This window comes from Lygodium microphyllum, chromosome 16 (genome assembly GCF_053477565.2).
Source record: "Lygodium microphyllum isolate KBCC chromosome 16, Lygodium_microphyllum_v1.1.10, whole genome shotgun sequence".
NCBI lineage: Eukaryota > Viridiplantae > Streptophyta > Polypodiopsida > Schizaeales > Lygodiaceae > Lygodium > Lygodium microphyllum.
In genome coordinates this window covers 7,378,240-7,393,863 of record NC_141150.1, presented here as the reverse complement: position 1 = coordinate 7,393,863, position 15,624 = coordinate 7,378,240, and the positions used below count along the sequence as shown (strand labels likewise).

At 40.0% G+C, this 15,624-nt stretch overlaps 1 protein-coding gene across 3 annotated transcripts in view; it reads left to right on the top strand.

Moving 5' to 3' along the window:
* Positions 1 to 15,624, top strand: part of LOC148022499 (TatD related DNase) — a 77,647-nt gene that overhangs the window by 13,762 nt on the left and 48,261 nt on the right. The window lies entirely within an intron of this gene.

The window sequence follows — 15,624 nt, the reverse complement described above, 5'->3', positions numbered from 1 at the left end:
GCAAGAAACTTGCCATTCAAGGCTTTACAGTGCAAACAATACAAAGTGCCCTTTTTGGTTCCTTTTGTAATCAGCATGAAACCCTTTTTCACTTTCCACAAACCACCACCAAACAGTGTGGTATAGCCATGTAAGTCAAGCTGACCAACAGATAGTAAACTCTTTTTAATGCCAGGCATATATCTGATATCTTTTAATACAAGCTCTTGACCATTGTCTAAAGACAAGTGTACTGTGCCAATCCCATCAATGCTACAAGCATGGTTATTTCCAAGATACATCTTTCCATAACTGCCTGCATTGAACGTAGCAAAGCACTCCAAGCAAGGAGTTACATGGAAAGAGGTACTAGAGTCTACAATCCAAGTCTGAGTGACACCATCATCAATTGACAAGAGTGCATCAATCACATCAGTCTCGTAATTTGTATATCCTGCACGTGACATACAAGGCCATCATAATCAACTGCACATAATACATCAGCCTCTGTATCTGAAAGCTCTTCTATGACCACGCTAGAGGCCACATTGGCCTTCTCTTTGCCTTTGGTTGTCTCCGATGCATCTGTCTTTTCTTCCTTTTTCTTTTTATCTCCTGCATTTTTCTCTCTCTTGTTCCTTCTTGTAGTACCTGCAATTAGGTTTCTTGTGGCCCTTCCGACCACAGTGATAGCAAGTAATGTCACTCTTATCCTTTTCTTTGCTCTTGCTCCTGTTTCTGTGTCTTGCATTTGCATTTTTCTTTTCAGCCTTGCCTCTTACATTGTAAGCTTAGTTGTTGCCTTCTCCACTAGACATACGTTGTCGGAGGGGTTTTTGTCGAAAGGTCGAATCCACCGGGGATCAGAAGTAGAAGGAAGTAGAGATAGGAGATGGAAGAGAAGATAGAGAATACCCAAGTGGTAAACACCACAAAGACAAATTACAATGAATTGAATCAATATGTATTGAAAGAACCTGGAATCTTCGTATTACTCAGAAGCAATTTCTAGGCATTAGATCTCTTAGAGCTTCTTCGTAGAACAAAACGTGCATAAAAATTACAGCTCCTTCTCTGCTGCTCGGAACCCAAATCTGATGGCTCCCTTGGCTCCGAAAGGGGGGGTAAAACCCTAGGACGCCCGGTCACGGATCTCCCAGATCACTCATTCTTCTTTTTTCAGTTCAATCTGTAGTTTTCAGCCAGCGATTGCGACGCGCGCAATTTTGTCAATCTGTCCCTCTTGTGAAAATCCCCTAATTGGCTGAAAAAGCCACTAGCTTTTTGCATGCCATTCTAATCTAGAAGCTTTTTTTAACTTTTTCAAATTTTTACAATAAATAATATAAAAAATAGGCTAAAATTATCCAAAAATCTAGTATTTTTGGATAATCCATGCAACTCACACTAATACTAATGGTTTAGATCACATTGACTCTCTAGATCAATAAAGAAGTCGGATGATGATGCATTCCATACTTTTTCACACTGTGTCCTCATAACATCACGACATCCACCCCTTCTGAACCTGCACATCCTCCGGTATGTGCCAAAATCCTAGTTGTCACCGGATTCTGAGTTCTCCTCATTCTCTGCAACCATATCCTTTACTTCTTCATCTTCCATATCTTCCTGGCTAGCCCTTGTATTATGACTACTATTTTCTTCCAATTCTGGCAACTCATAGGTAGTAGATTCCCGCCTTTTGAATAATTTGATTCTTTTCCCTACTACTGGAAGTTTAATAGCTATCCCATCCAGCTCATTTAATGCATAAGTAGCATTATCAAACACTTGTCTTACCACATAGGGTCCAAACTATCTTTTGGAAACTTTACGCATGGCACTATGCTGGTTATCTAAATTGCTATCATAAACCAGTACCCAATCCTCATCTTGTATGGTTCTTGGTCTCAGTCTATGTCTTTTGTCAAACCGTTTCTTGTTCGGTATCCTTGCTGCCCTTAACTTTGCAGTTGCTGCCTCTATGTCTTCTGACTTTCTTTCCAACTGTCTAATGCGTAAGGCCAACAACTCCTCTCGATTCAACTCCTCCTCCCAAGGTAACACACTCCATGTGATTGTCATCTCTTCTATCGGCATGATAGGTTTTTGACCATATATCAAGTCTGCAGGCATATATCTTGTAACAACACTATGAGTTGTTCTGTCGGCCCACAAAGCATAAGGGAGCAATCGTGGCCACTCTTTTACTTTCTCTCCACATGCTTTTGCAAATGCCTTCACAATAGATGGGTGACCTCTTTCACTTTTTCCATTTCCTTCAGGGTTATAGGCTGAAGTTAAAGCAAGCTTTATCCCCAACCGTGCAAAGAAATCATGAGCTTCATCTGCATCCAACTCACCCCTGTGTGCTGTAATTTTTCCCACACAGCCATACCGACAAAAGATCTCTTCTAAGAGAAAAGTACACACATCATTTGTTATCTTAGTACGTAAAGCTTTCCCTTCCACTTGATACCTCATTTGCCAAAGACCTGTAGGCATTGTGACCAAATCCACAACCCACTTAAAATGAAGGTCTTCACGAGCAAGCACAAGATACCTCATTTGCCAAAGACCTGTAGGCATTGTGACCAAATCCACCACCCACTTAAAATGAAGAGACAATGGATATGTGGGTTGGAATCCATCCTGATATCTCATAGATGAATACATTTGACATGTCGTACATGTTTCCACAAAGTGAGCAACATCCTTATACATACCCTGCCACCAATATCTTTCTTTGATCTTTGTAAAAGTACCCCAAACACCTCTATGACCAGCCCACAAGCTTTCATGAAATTCTTGCATTACTTTTACTTGTGAAGCTCTGTCACCCAAAACTCGCAATGGCATACCCTGTTTCTTTTTAGTATGTTTCCATAAGTATCCATCTTTAAAAAAAAAACCCATTCGCTTTCCTCTTGATTTTCTTAAACTCCTCATCTGACCATTCATCTTTCTTTGTTAATGTACTGAGGTATTGACAAATTCTCAGCCACTCTCCTGTATATTTGCCTTCTAGAAACACTTCGACACAAGATACAAAACATCTTAAGTGTCTTCTCTTTGTTGTCCAAGTTTCTTTAATGCTGTAGCAACACCTTGCATTGCTAAATTCACTCTTGCAATATCATTTTCAGCCATAAGAAAGTCATCTTCTTCCTCCTCATCCATCATCCCATCTTCATTCTCATAACGTGCTTGAGATAACATGTCTGCTACTGGGTTATCTCTTCCTTCAATATGCTGAAATTCAGGGTTCAAAGATTTGATGTATGCAATCCACCGGAGCATAGCAATGTTCGGAGTAGCACAACTAGTAATTATACCCAATATCGGCAAACAATCGGTCTCAATGACTACATGAGCACCCATAAAATACTCTTTATCACATTTAAGGGCTGCCACAATTCCCCATAATTCTCTTTTAACCTATGGATATCTTCTTTGTCGTTTAGTTAGCACCAAAGCGAATTGCATATCTTTGTCCGTCCTCATCATCTTGCCCAATTGCCCATCCAATCCCGATTGGGCTTGTATCAACAGTAATAATGATAGGCTTTCCATGTGAATAGTCAGCCATTCTCAATGTAGTATCAGATTTTAAGAGTTGCTTCAATTTCTTCATTGCTTTCTGATGCTTCCTTTCCCAATGAAATTTCTGACCTTTCCTTAGAAGCTGATAAAGAGTATCGGGTACATGTGTAAAGTGAGGAATCCATATCAAATAGAACATACATGTACCCAAGAATCTACGCACCTCTGATACATTCGTGCATACATCTTGCATTCTATCAATCCCATCTATTTTTGCTGGTGATGGCCTTCGTCCATAAGGCCCACACATATGCCCAATAATCAAAACCTCTTCAACTCCAAAGACAGACTTTTGTCTAGAAAGAGTTAAATGCACCTCTTCTAGACGTGTCAAAATCCTCTCACAATCCACAATATGGTCTGCAATAAATTGCCTGCATCCATGAGCATCCATCTCTTCATTCTTTTCATCCACTGCACACCCTTTGATTGGAACATCATCCAAGAAGTGCATAGTCAATTGTGGTATAAAATCCCTGAGTACCCTATTCATAGCATTTTCATGTGTGCCACTGAGTTTGTTGCACCTTGTGGGAGAGTACATATCTGTACTAACCACAAAGGAGTCTTCATGGTTGTGATATCCTTGCTTTTAATTGCAAGCTGAAACTGATCATAACCCGAGTAAAGATCACCCAGAGAATACATCGCTCTGTCTGCAAAAGCCTCTGCAAATTCATCAACCACAGGACCTACACCCACATTTCTTATGGTCACTTTATTGATCGGCTGCATGTTTTGAATAAATCTCAAAGCCCCATTCTTTTTGGGCATAGTAAACCAACGATTTGAGTACGGGGCTGAAGAAGGCTCCAAGATCTTCATGCGAATCTTTTCATTTAGTAAATCCATCAGCTTTGGCAAGTAAGCTTTACGCACTGGAATAGGCCTCAAGTTCCATGGTACATGTGGCATAGTAAATATGACCATAGGAGAGACAAAATTTGGATCCACACAACCTATTTCACTTGGCTGAAATGCAAATGCCTTCCCATGTCTAGCCAACATCCGCATAAAACAGTCTCTCTCAGCAGGCAAAAGAAACCCTTCTGCACCAACTTTCAATTCCTGTAATGTTTCACATGTAAACTGATGACCTATATCTTTAGGATCCCATAAGCTTGGCTGCCTTGACACTTTTTCATACGTACCCTCACTCTCTAGTGGAAGTGGCAAAGCAATTGGTTTCACCTTTTTGTCAATTGTCTTATACTTTGTCTCCACAAGTGCTTCAGCCCATTGTAAACCTTCCTGCTGAGCAAACTTTGCTATAACATCATACATATCCAAAGAGCATACTGACAACACTCTGTTTTCAGTCTCATTTTCTGCATGTATAGTTGCTGAAATTTCAGCCGTAGTGTCAGTAATATTCAGCCCATAAAAGATGTCTGAAATGCCATCATTTTCAGCTAACAACCCCAATGCTCTCAGTTTCTTAGTAGCCCATTTCATAGATATGCGTTCAGCCCTACACATAGCTTCCATAGGCTTAAACCAACATGAACTGTTTGCTGTAAACTGAGAATTACCAATAGTAAATACATGCTTCATTTCATCAAGAGGTGAGTACACCCACTGAACAACACTACTGTAGCCCCGCATTACAGCAATGCTTAATGAAAATCGAGGTCTTTGAATTCCCTTGCATTTGGAACCAAAGGAGACTCTCGAAGTGTATCGCGATTTCTAGGACGATTAACACAAACAGTAAGAAATTGGACTGCTTTTCTTCCATCCTTGCTTCTGACTCTTGCATAAGCAGAACCATCATTAAGCACCTTTGTTTCCATACGCACACCTGTAATATAGGGCTGTCCCAAAATCACTGCATACGAGGAATTATCTTGCACAAAGAAGTGTTGCTCTTCCTGTACATCACCAATCGTCACTTTTACATTAGGACATGCAGTATAGAGCTCCCCTGAAGAATTATTTGCAGCCCTCATTTGCCAACCATGATCAGTGTCTACAGGCCATGCACCATTTTCATACAATCCACGCTCAATGACATTTATCTCAGATCCACGGTCAAGTAAAGCAACAGAAGGAGTTTCACGTTCCCCTATTTTCACTATCGTTTCAGTGGTAACTCTAGCCCAATGATTTCTTGCATAGTGACTTCGAGGAATAAATCCTAGAGTCTCTTCTCCATATTGTTGCATTTGCCTTACTCCACCATGCATATTGCTACAAGACAATGCATTTTCAGCCACTTTCTTCTCTTTTCCACATGCTGTCTATTGATTAGTAGCATCCTGTTGCATAGACAATCCTGTACTTACTTCATGCTCATATTCAGCCCGAATACCCAACAAACCAGTTTCCTCTTCAAATTGTAGCAATGTACTAGTGGTATCACCAAGAAACTAACGCTTCCTTTTAATTATGTAAATGATCTCATCATGAAATTCTCGCTTGGCAATGCCAAGCACCTCTCCCAAGGTAAATTCCACCCGACTGTTTAAGATCCGTTATTCAAGAACCTTCTTAAGATTTGTTCCTGTCTCAATGTCAGATTGCAACTTATATCCTGGCTGCTTGCTCTTATTTTTGCCCTCTTGTTTGTTATCCTGTTTTTGCTCCTGACTGACCTCTTCTATAACATGCTCGGGAGGTGGCTGATTTGCAGCTTTAGGTTGATCCACACTTCTTCTTGTCATTCTTTTAGATGTCCCTACAATATCTTCATCTCTTTTTCGTTTTTCTTCCACAAGTACATCCGTGTTTTGTACCTTTGCTAAATATGCATACACTGAATATGCATCTACCGGTGATTCCCAACCAGTTATGCCACGAATGTCTTGCCCTGCATGAGACATTTCACTATTAGTGACCTTTCTTTTTTTAGCTGCATGTAAAGCATGTGTCCATATTTCAGCCTTTGGACCAACCATAACTTGGCCATGCATTCTATCCAACTATAGACCAAAAGTAGAAGCATATACCGCTGCATAAGCATTTCGGATAGCCAAGTCTTCCAACAACTTCTGCATACCTCCCTTTTCAAAATTCAAAGCAAGAGGCAATCCCGTTTCTTGTGCATGGATCTTGCCATCTTTCCAAAAGATAAGCTGTCGTGCCAAGGCCTCCTGATAGGTAACACAATCCTTTCTCTCGTGTTGCAAACTGTCACACCACATACATCTTTTTCCAGGCTTAGGGGCTGCTGCCCGTCCCCTTTCCTCTTGTCCTTTTTCGTCCAATTTTGCAACCTTTAATTGAAGATCTTGCATGCCTTTGACCAATTCATCTAAGACATCTTTCCTAACAGAGGGAACAATAGTAGATACAGCCATAGGGTTAGCCACAGAAGTAGGTGGCTTACTGGATACATCAAGTGTCTTGCCCGTAACAGTGGGCAAGCTAGAGACATGCAATCTTTCTCTTATTCTATGCTTCTTCACAAGTGCAGTAACAGCTTCCCTAACATGTCTCCACTCTGTTTTCAAACCTGTCTCTGTAGTTTGATCCTCCAGCAAAACATTAAGCTTCTCTTGAAGCTTAGGATCAGCTGCTTGTAGAAACAATTCAATTTTCTAACTTGCAAGAGCTTGCTGTTTTGCAAGATCTAATTGCTCAAATCAACTTTCAAATTCTCTTAACAATTCCGTAGCCACAAGACCCTTATTGGGTTGTAAAACCCACTCTTGAAAAGTCTTGTGCATCCTCAATGTAAAATTCTTCCCTGAGTGTCTTCTTGAAGGCTACCCAGTCAGCATCATGTAAGTATAATTCAGTAATCCGTACTTTCAGTTCATGAATAGTAACACGTACAAAATACCGGCTCCATGCAGATTGAGCCACCCTAAAGAATTCCATCTTCTGAGCATAGGTATATACATATGCAGATACATTCCTGCCATTGAATAACTTCACCTCACGCTCAACTGCTTGCAAAGCATTCATCACAACACTTTCTGTTTGAGCTGAAGCTTGCATCACTTGTTGTTGCTGTTGTACGATCGCAACACACGCGATTTCGTCAATTTGTCTCTCTTATGAATATCCCCTAATTGACTGGAAAAACCACTAGCTTTTTGCATGCCATCCTAATCTAGAAGCTTTTTCTAACTTTTTCGGATTTTTACAATAAATAATATAAAAAATAGGCTAAAATTATCCAAAAATCTAGTATTTTCGGATAATCCATGCAACTCATACTAGTACTAATGGCTCAGATCACATTGACTCTCTAGATCAATAAAGAAATCGGATGATGATGCATTTTATACTTTTTCACACTGTGTCCTCATAACATTACGACAACGTCTAATTTCTTCATTCAAGATAGAATGCCTCACTCCATCATATGAGAGATTGGGGTTATTGCTGAGTGAAACCACCAAGGTCTCCCAAGAGTTAGACAGTGTCATGATAAAAAAAATCGCCCTCAACTTATCATCAAAGTCCAAGTTTGCATCTTTGAGCTGATTTAGAATCCCTGTAAATGCACTTAAGTGCTCAAATGTAGGCTTTGACTCATCCAGTCGCATATTCACCAACTTGCGCATTAAATGCACCTGATTAACAGGTGTGGTGATCTCATAAGTAGTTTTCAGCTTCTCCCATATTGCATAACTTGTGTCTAAACCCTTAATGTTTGTCAAAATGTCATCAGTGACACCCATCTTTATGTAAGCCACAACCTTTTTATTCACCCTGGCCCAATCTGCATCAGACATTAGTGCGGGTTTATCTTCCTGCAAAGCATCCTCACAATCCTTTAGGAACACAATGCGCTGCATACGGTTTTTCCAAAGGTCAAATCCGTGACCATCAAACCGTTTAATCTCCATTATACTCTTGATGTCTGAACTGGAAGAAGTTGTAGCCATTTTATCACGAACACAAGAGTAAATGCACCAATCTGCAAAAGCACAAGTTGTACCGTCAAGATACACTGCTGTTCTTTCTCAACCAGAAGTAAATTTCAGCTGTTTGTACATGAATCAGCCAACGAACGGGCAAAAGATGTAGAAATTTACCAAATTCTGCGCAAATCCCCAAAATTTCAAGTCCAAAATTGCATTAATGTGAGTCAATCTGACCCAATTGAGTAAAGCTTTGCCTATACATGAAAAGCCCCAAATTTCTGAGATCCAATGTCAGAAAATTTTACTCAAAAAGGTAAAATTTTGACAAAATTGGCAAAATCCCCAATTTAATTGAGGTCACCGCTTGCAATGTTTGCAATTTCTGACTCAAAAGTCATTGACAGCATGAATGATGCCAAATTTGGAAAAAGCCCCAAAATTTAGGCTTAATTTTGCATAGAATTGAGACTTGTGTCTCCGGTGTGTGAATTGCCTCTAAGAAATAAATGGTCATTGAAAATGTTTGATTTTAACAAAAAAAAAAACTGACGTGGGTCGTAGGCAGTCAGGCGGGTTGCATTGACGTGGGTCGTCAAGCGGTTAGGCAAGGTTCGTGGCCGTCGCATGGCATTGACTCCTGCCTGGTCCCCACGCGCGTGTCGCTGCTCGTTGCTGCCCAGTCGCATGCCTGAAGAAAACGTCGACTGTTTGTTGGTCCTAGTTGTAGCAAGTGCTCCTGCCTGTCGTCCGCTTGCAGAAAGTTGCATGTTTACTACCGGTCGACGCTTGCTGGTCCACGATACGAATGCTCAGTAACCCGCACGCTGGTTGTATTCGACTGGTAGGACGTTGTCGCAGTGCGTAGGGTTGAAGGTCACCATAGGGGTTTGGCAAGAGAGGAATGTATAGGGGTTCAAGAGCTTAGACTTTGGAGATGGTAGAGATAAGTAGAGAAGGGTTGAAGGTTTCAAGCCAAGTTCTTGAAGATAAGAGATAGCAGGGTGTAGGTAGATTCAAGGAGAGGAGTAGATGGAAGAGAAGGGGTTCGAAGAGATTGAAGAAGTAGAAGAATACTCCCAAAAAGAATTAGAAAATATAGAAGAATACTAACAGAGATGAAGCGTGTCAGCTTTTTTCAGCATTATGAGAAAATATAACTCTAATAGGCAAAAACGTGTACAAAATAATATCTTCCTCTATGCTGCTCAGATTGCCAATCTGATGCTTCCAATGGCTCCAAAAGGGAGGTTAAATACTAGGACACCTGGCCAGAATTGTGCCAGATCACTCATTCTTCATCTCCTACTTTCAGAGTGTTGTTCACTGCCTGAAAACAGCGATTGCGCGTCGCGCGATTTCGCTAATCTCTTTTTTTACATAAAATCCTCTCAAATTGACTGAAAGCTACATGCTTTCTTTTACATGTCCTCCTAATCTAGAAGTTATCTATAGTTTTATGGATTTTTGCAAGAGATAATAGCTAGAATATAAAAAATTGACTAAAAACTTGTCCAAAAAAATCTAATATTTTGAATCATGGACACTAATACTAATGCCTAAAGTGACATTGGCTCTCTAAATCTAAAAGGAAGCCACACTCTAAATTTTTTTACACGGTGTACGTGTAGCGGCACGATATCCATCCCCTCTTAACCTGCACATCCTCTGGCATGTGCCAATGTCTTATGGATTTGCAGTGTCAGAAGAAGTATCTTCTGCCATGTCAATGTCTTCATATTCTGCCTCTTCTTCTTCCTCTATGTCTTCATGCTCTTGAATTATATTCAAGTCTTCTAGCTCATATGTTGAACTTTCTCTTCGTTTGAAAAGCTTGATTTTTCCAGCTATGGGTATCTTCATGTTTGTTCCATCCAATTCAGCCAATGAATATGTGGCATTGTCATGAACAACCTTTACCACATATGGGCCAAACCAACGCTTTACCATCTTCCTAGAAGCACTGTATTGATTGTCTAGGCTGCTGTCATAGACAAGCACCCAGTCATTTTCTTGAATTGCTCTTAGCCGAAGTCGATGTCGCTTATCAAATCTTCTTTTATTCTTTAGTCTTGCTGTCTTTAGCTTCTCAATAGCTGCTTGAACATCTTCAGGCCTTCTTTCTAGCTGCCATATTCGCAAAGTCAATAACTCTTCTCTACTGATGCCTTCCTCCCAAGGTAGAAGACCCCATGGGAGAATAGATTCTTCAATTGACATAATTGGTTGCTGTCCATGCATAAGTTCAGCTGGCAAATAGCTAGTCACTGAACTGTGAGTAGTCTGGTCAGCCCATAATGCAAAAGGTAGCATTTTAGGCCATTCTTTGATCTTTCCTCTACAAGACTTTGCTAGAGCTTTGAGACTAGGTTGATAACCTCTCTCACTCTTTCCATTGCCTTCAGGGTTGTAGGATGATGTTAAAACCAACTTAATACCCAATTGAGCAAAGAAGTTGCGTGCCTTATCAGCATCCAACTCTCCTCTATCTACAGTTACTTTATCCACACAACCATATCTACAAAACACTTCTTCAAGCAAAAAACGACAAACAGCTTGAGTGGATTTGGTTGTAAAGGCTTTGCCTTCAACTTGATTGGTTAGATCCTCTCTTGCAAGCACTAAATACCGCATATTCCATATTCCTGTAGGCATGGTTATAAGATCAATAACCCATCTATAATGTGTAGATAAAGGATAAGTTAGTTGTAACCCATATTGATGCTTGACCATAGAATACATTTGACACACATAACAAGTTTCAACAAAATGTGCTATGTCCCGATACATGTTTTGCCACCAATATTTTTCTTTGACTTTACTAAAGGTTCCCCATATGCCTCTATGGCCAGCCCACAGGCTTTCATGAAATTTCTTCATTACGTGTTGTTGCAATCTTTTGTTACCTAAAACTCGGACAGACGCTCCTTTCTTCTTCTTTGCGTGGTTCCATAGATGTCATTCTTTAAGAAAAAAACCATAAGCTTTCCTCTTGATATACTTGAACTCCTTATCAGTCCAAGTCTCCTTCTTTTTCATTGTGCTCAAATATTGGCCGATCTTTAGCCAATCTTCTTCAAGGAAATGAACTAGAACTTGAGCAATGCAATGAGCATGCTGGCTTCTAGTTGACCATCCTGTTGTTTTCAGCTTTGGACCAGTATATGCAGTAATTGAAAAGGTATTTTCAGCAGCCATGAAATGAAATTCAGCAAGTATAGATTCTTCAGCTTCATCTTCTTCCATTAGCTCTTCTTCATTGTTATATCTTGCACGTGATAGCATGTCAGCAACTGGATTTGCCTTTCGTGCAATATGCTTTAATTCGGTTCGGGTATAGAGCAGTCGGCAATCATGCCCAAGAGTGGAAGACAATTAGTTTTTACCACTACGGAAGCACCTATAAAGTATTCACGATTACACTTTAATGCTGTTACAACTCCCCACAATTCCCTTTTTACTTGTGCATACCTTCTTTGACGTTCATTGAGAACTTTTGCTCCAAAACGAATTGCATATTTGTTACCTTCAAGATCCTCTTGGCCAACAGCCCATCCTATCCCAATGGGACTTGTATCCACAGTAAGGATGATGGTTTGACCTTTTGAATAGTCAGTCCTTTTGAGAGTGGGGGCTGAAAATAATATCTTCTTTAATTTACGCATAGTGAGAGTATGCTCTTTATTCCAAGAGAATCTTTGGCCTTTTCTTAATAATTGATAAAAATTTTCGATTACATGTACAAAATGTGGTATCCATATGAGATAGAATATACATGTGCCAAGAAATCTTCACACCTCTAAAACATTTGTGCATTTTTCTTGCATTCTGTTGATGGTATCTATCTTGATTGGAGAAGGTTTGCGTCCATAGAGGCCACATAGATGATCGACCACTAGAACTTCTACTCCAAAAATCGACTTAGCTCCAGAAAGAGTAAGATGTACCTCTTCTAGCCTTGCCAAAATCCAGTCACAATCATGAATATTGTTAACTACAAATGTCCTGCAACCATCTTCGTCAAGCTCCTCATTCTTTTCATTGACTTCACATCCCTTGATAGGTACATCATCAAGAAATGGAAGAGTAAGTTGTGGAATAAAGTCCCTTAAGACTTTGTGCATGGCATTCATCATATGGGCTACAGAGTTTGTTGCACCTTGTGGTAGAGTGCACATGCGGACCAATCCAAGAGGTGTCTTTATTGTGGTAATATCTCGGCTTTCTAATGAAAGCTGAAATTGGCTATATCCTGAATATAGGTCGCCCATAGAATAAATTGCTCTACCTGCAAAAGCTTCAGCAAACTCATCAACAATTGGACCCGAACCAACATTTCGGATTGTGATACGATTGATAGGTTGTAGATCTTGAATGAATCATAATGATCCATTTTTCTTAGGCACAGAAACCATCAGTTTGAGCAAGGTGCTGAAGAAGATTCTAAAATCTTCATTCTGATCTTCTCATTTAGAAGTTCCAATAATTTGGGCAGATGCGCCCTTGGAACGGGAATGGGCTTGAGGTTCCAAGGCACATGTGGGGCCGTAAAAATGACTATAGGAGCCACAATATTTGGATCCACACAACCTATTTCACTTGGTTGAAATGCAAAAGCTTTTTCACGTTTCATTAGCATTTGCATAAAAGAGTGTTTTTCAGCCGGCGAAAGGAAAGAATTTTCACCTATTTTGAGCTATTTTATACTTTCAGATGTGAACTTGTGACCAATGTTGCAAGGTTCACGAAGACTTGGCTGATTTGCTGCCCTATCAGCGAGCCCTTCACTTTCAGGAGGTAGTGGGACTGCCACAGGTTTGACTTTCTTATCCACTGTCTTGTATTTTGTCTCCACTTGTGCTTCAGGCTTGTTGAGTAAACCATTGTCTTCCTGTTCAACAAATTCTTGAATTGTTTGATAAAAATCCAATGTATATACTTCTATGGACTGATTTTCAACCAGATTTTCTGCACGAGCAGCTGTATATATTTCAGCCAATGTGTCAATAGTAATTAGTCCAAAAAAAAAGTCCAAAATATCTTCATTTTGAGCCATCATGTCATAAGTTTTCAACTCCCTTTTTACATGACATAAATATTTTCTTTCAGCCTTAGTCATGGCCGGAAGAGACTTATAACAGCCCATACTATTGGCTGTATATACATACAAATTTGCTAGAGACGGTTTTTGTAGCATAAGGAGGTTCAATCTGACGCACTACCATAGCCTTCCTTTATAGTAGTGCAGCTCGAAAGCCCTTGAATTCTTGGGCATTAGGAGGCACAAGATAATCACGCAATCGATCTCTGTTTCGATGATGGTTAACACACACAATAAGAAATTGGACAGCTCGTTCATTATCCTTGCTTCGGATTCGAGCATAGGAAGAACCATCATCAAGAGCTTTTGTTTCCAAGCGGGCTTTAGAAATGTAAGGTTGCCCAAGAATGATAGGGTAACTACAAGTCTTGAACAAAAAAGTGAAAATTGTCTTTTATGTCTCCAATAGTTACCTGCACATTAGGACATGTAGTATATAACTCTCCAGAAGAGTTATTTGCAGCTCTCATTCGCCAACCTAGATCAACATCTATGGGCGATCCGCCACTTTCATAGAGACTTCTTGCCATGACGTTTATCTCCGAGCCATGGTCTAAGAGTGCAATACATGGTGTTTTTTTTTCTCCAATTTTGACAACTGTCTCCGTTGTTGCTCTTGCCCAATGCGTACGGGAGTAGTGACTGCTTGGAATGAACCGAGCCTCTTCTTCCTCATGCATGTGCTATAGACGGCCTTCTTTTTGAGAGGTGGGCTGCCCAACTGGTTTGGACCAGCTGACCATTATATTTTCAGCTTTCACTTCTTTAATTTTTGCATTCATGTTTTCTTTATCTTCAGCTTCAATTGCTGCAATTAATTTTTTAACTACTTCAAGTTGAATTGCTTGTGAAGTCAGCGTCTCTTCATCCTGCACAAAAACTCGAAGAACTTGCAAAAAAGCATGCACTGTTTCTTCAGCTTCATCACCAACATATTGTCTTTTCCTTTTGATTACATAATAATTACATCATGGAATTCACGTTTGGCAATTCCAAGAATTTTGCCTAAGGTGAATTCAATTTTGCTTCCTAGAATTCGTTCTTCTAGGACTCGTTTGAGATCGGTTTCAGATTCTATGTCAGACTGCAATTTGTAGCTTGGCTACTTGCCTTTCTTCTTTCCTTCGGTCTTCTTTGTTTGTGGCACATCTTTCATCTCTTGATCTGGGGTTATATTTTCAGCAAGCTTTGGTTATTCAGGCGTTCTTCTAGTTACCCGTTTCGGAGGGCCAGAAGAGGAAAACCCTGGTTTATCTTCTTTTTTTCTCTTTTCTTCAATCAAGACTTCTTTATGATTAACGTCAACCAAATGTGCAAAGGCAGAAAAAGAATTTACCAGTTCTTTCCAACTAGTTATTCCTCGAATATACTGACTGGCGTTAGCCAAATCTTCTTTGGTTGCTTTACCATGTTCCACTTGATCTAGTGCCTGTATCCATACTTTAGATTGCACATTAGCTTTACATGCTTTCAAACTTGATTTAATTGGTTCAATTTGCAGCCCATAGGTAGCTGTATCAATTGCTGCATAGGCATTCTTTACAACTAAATCTTTTAATCTTTTCTTCATTCCACCATTGCCAAAATTTGGCTCCAGTGGAAGATCAGTTTCAGCTGTATGAATTTTTACGTCTTTCCAAAAGACGAGTTTTTGTGCTTCAGCCTCACGGAAGGCAGAACACTCCCTCTTGTCATGTTGTTGGCTGTCATACCAAATACATCGCCTCTTAAAGTCTCCTCTCATGGGTTTTGAGTTGATGCTCGTCCTCGCTCTTCGACTTTGACATCCAGCTTCTCTATTTTGGAACTAATTTCTGTAAGATTCAGATGAAGGTCATGCATGCTTTTAATGAGTTCATCCATTACATCATTTTTAGAAGGAACAGAAGAAGAAAGAGTTGGTTGATTAGTCAAAGGAATAGGGGATTTTGAAGGTGGAACAAGCTCCATCAATGGAGTTGTTGAAGTTGAAGTAGAGCCCAATCTTAGTCGCAGCCACTCTCGTCGAGCAATCATGTGAACTGCATCAGTAACATCTGTCCATGCAATCTTGACTCTTGATTCGGAGGTAGTATCTTCTAGGCGATCAGCAAGCTTCTCTTGCAGAATGGGATCTACAGCCTT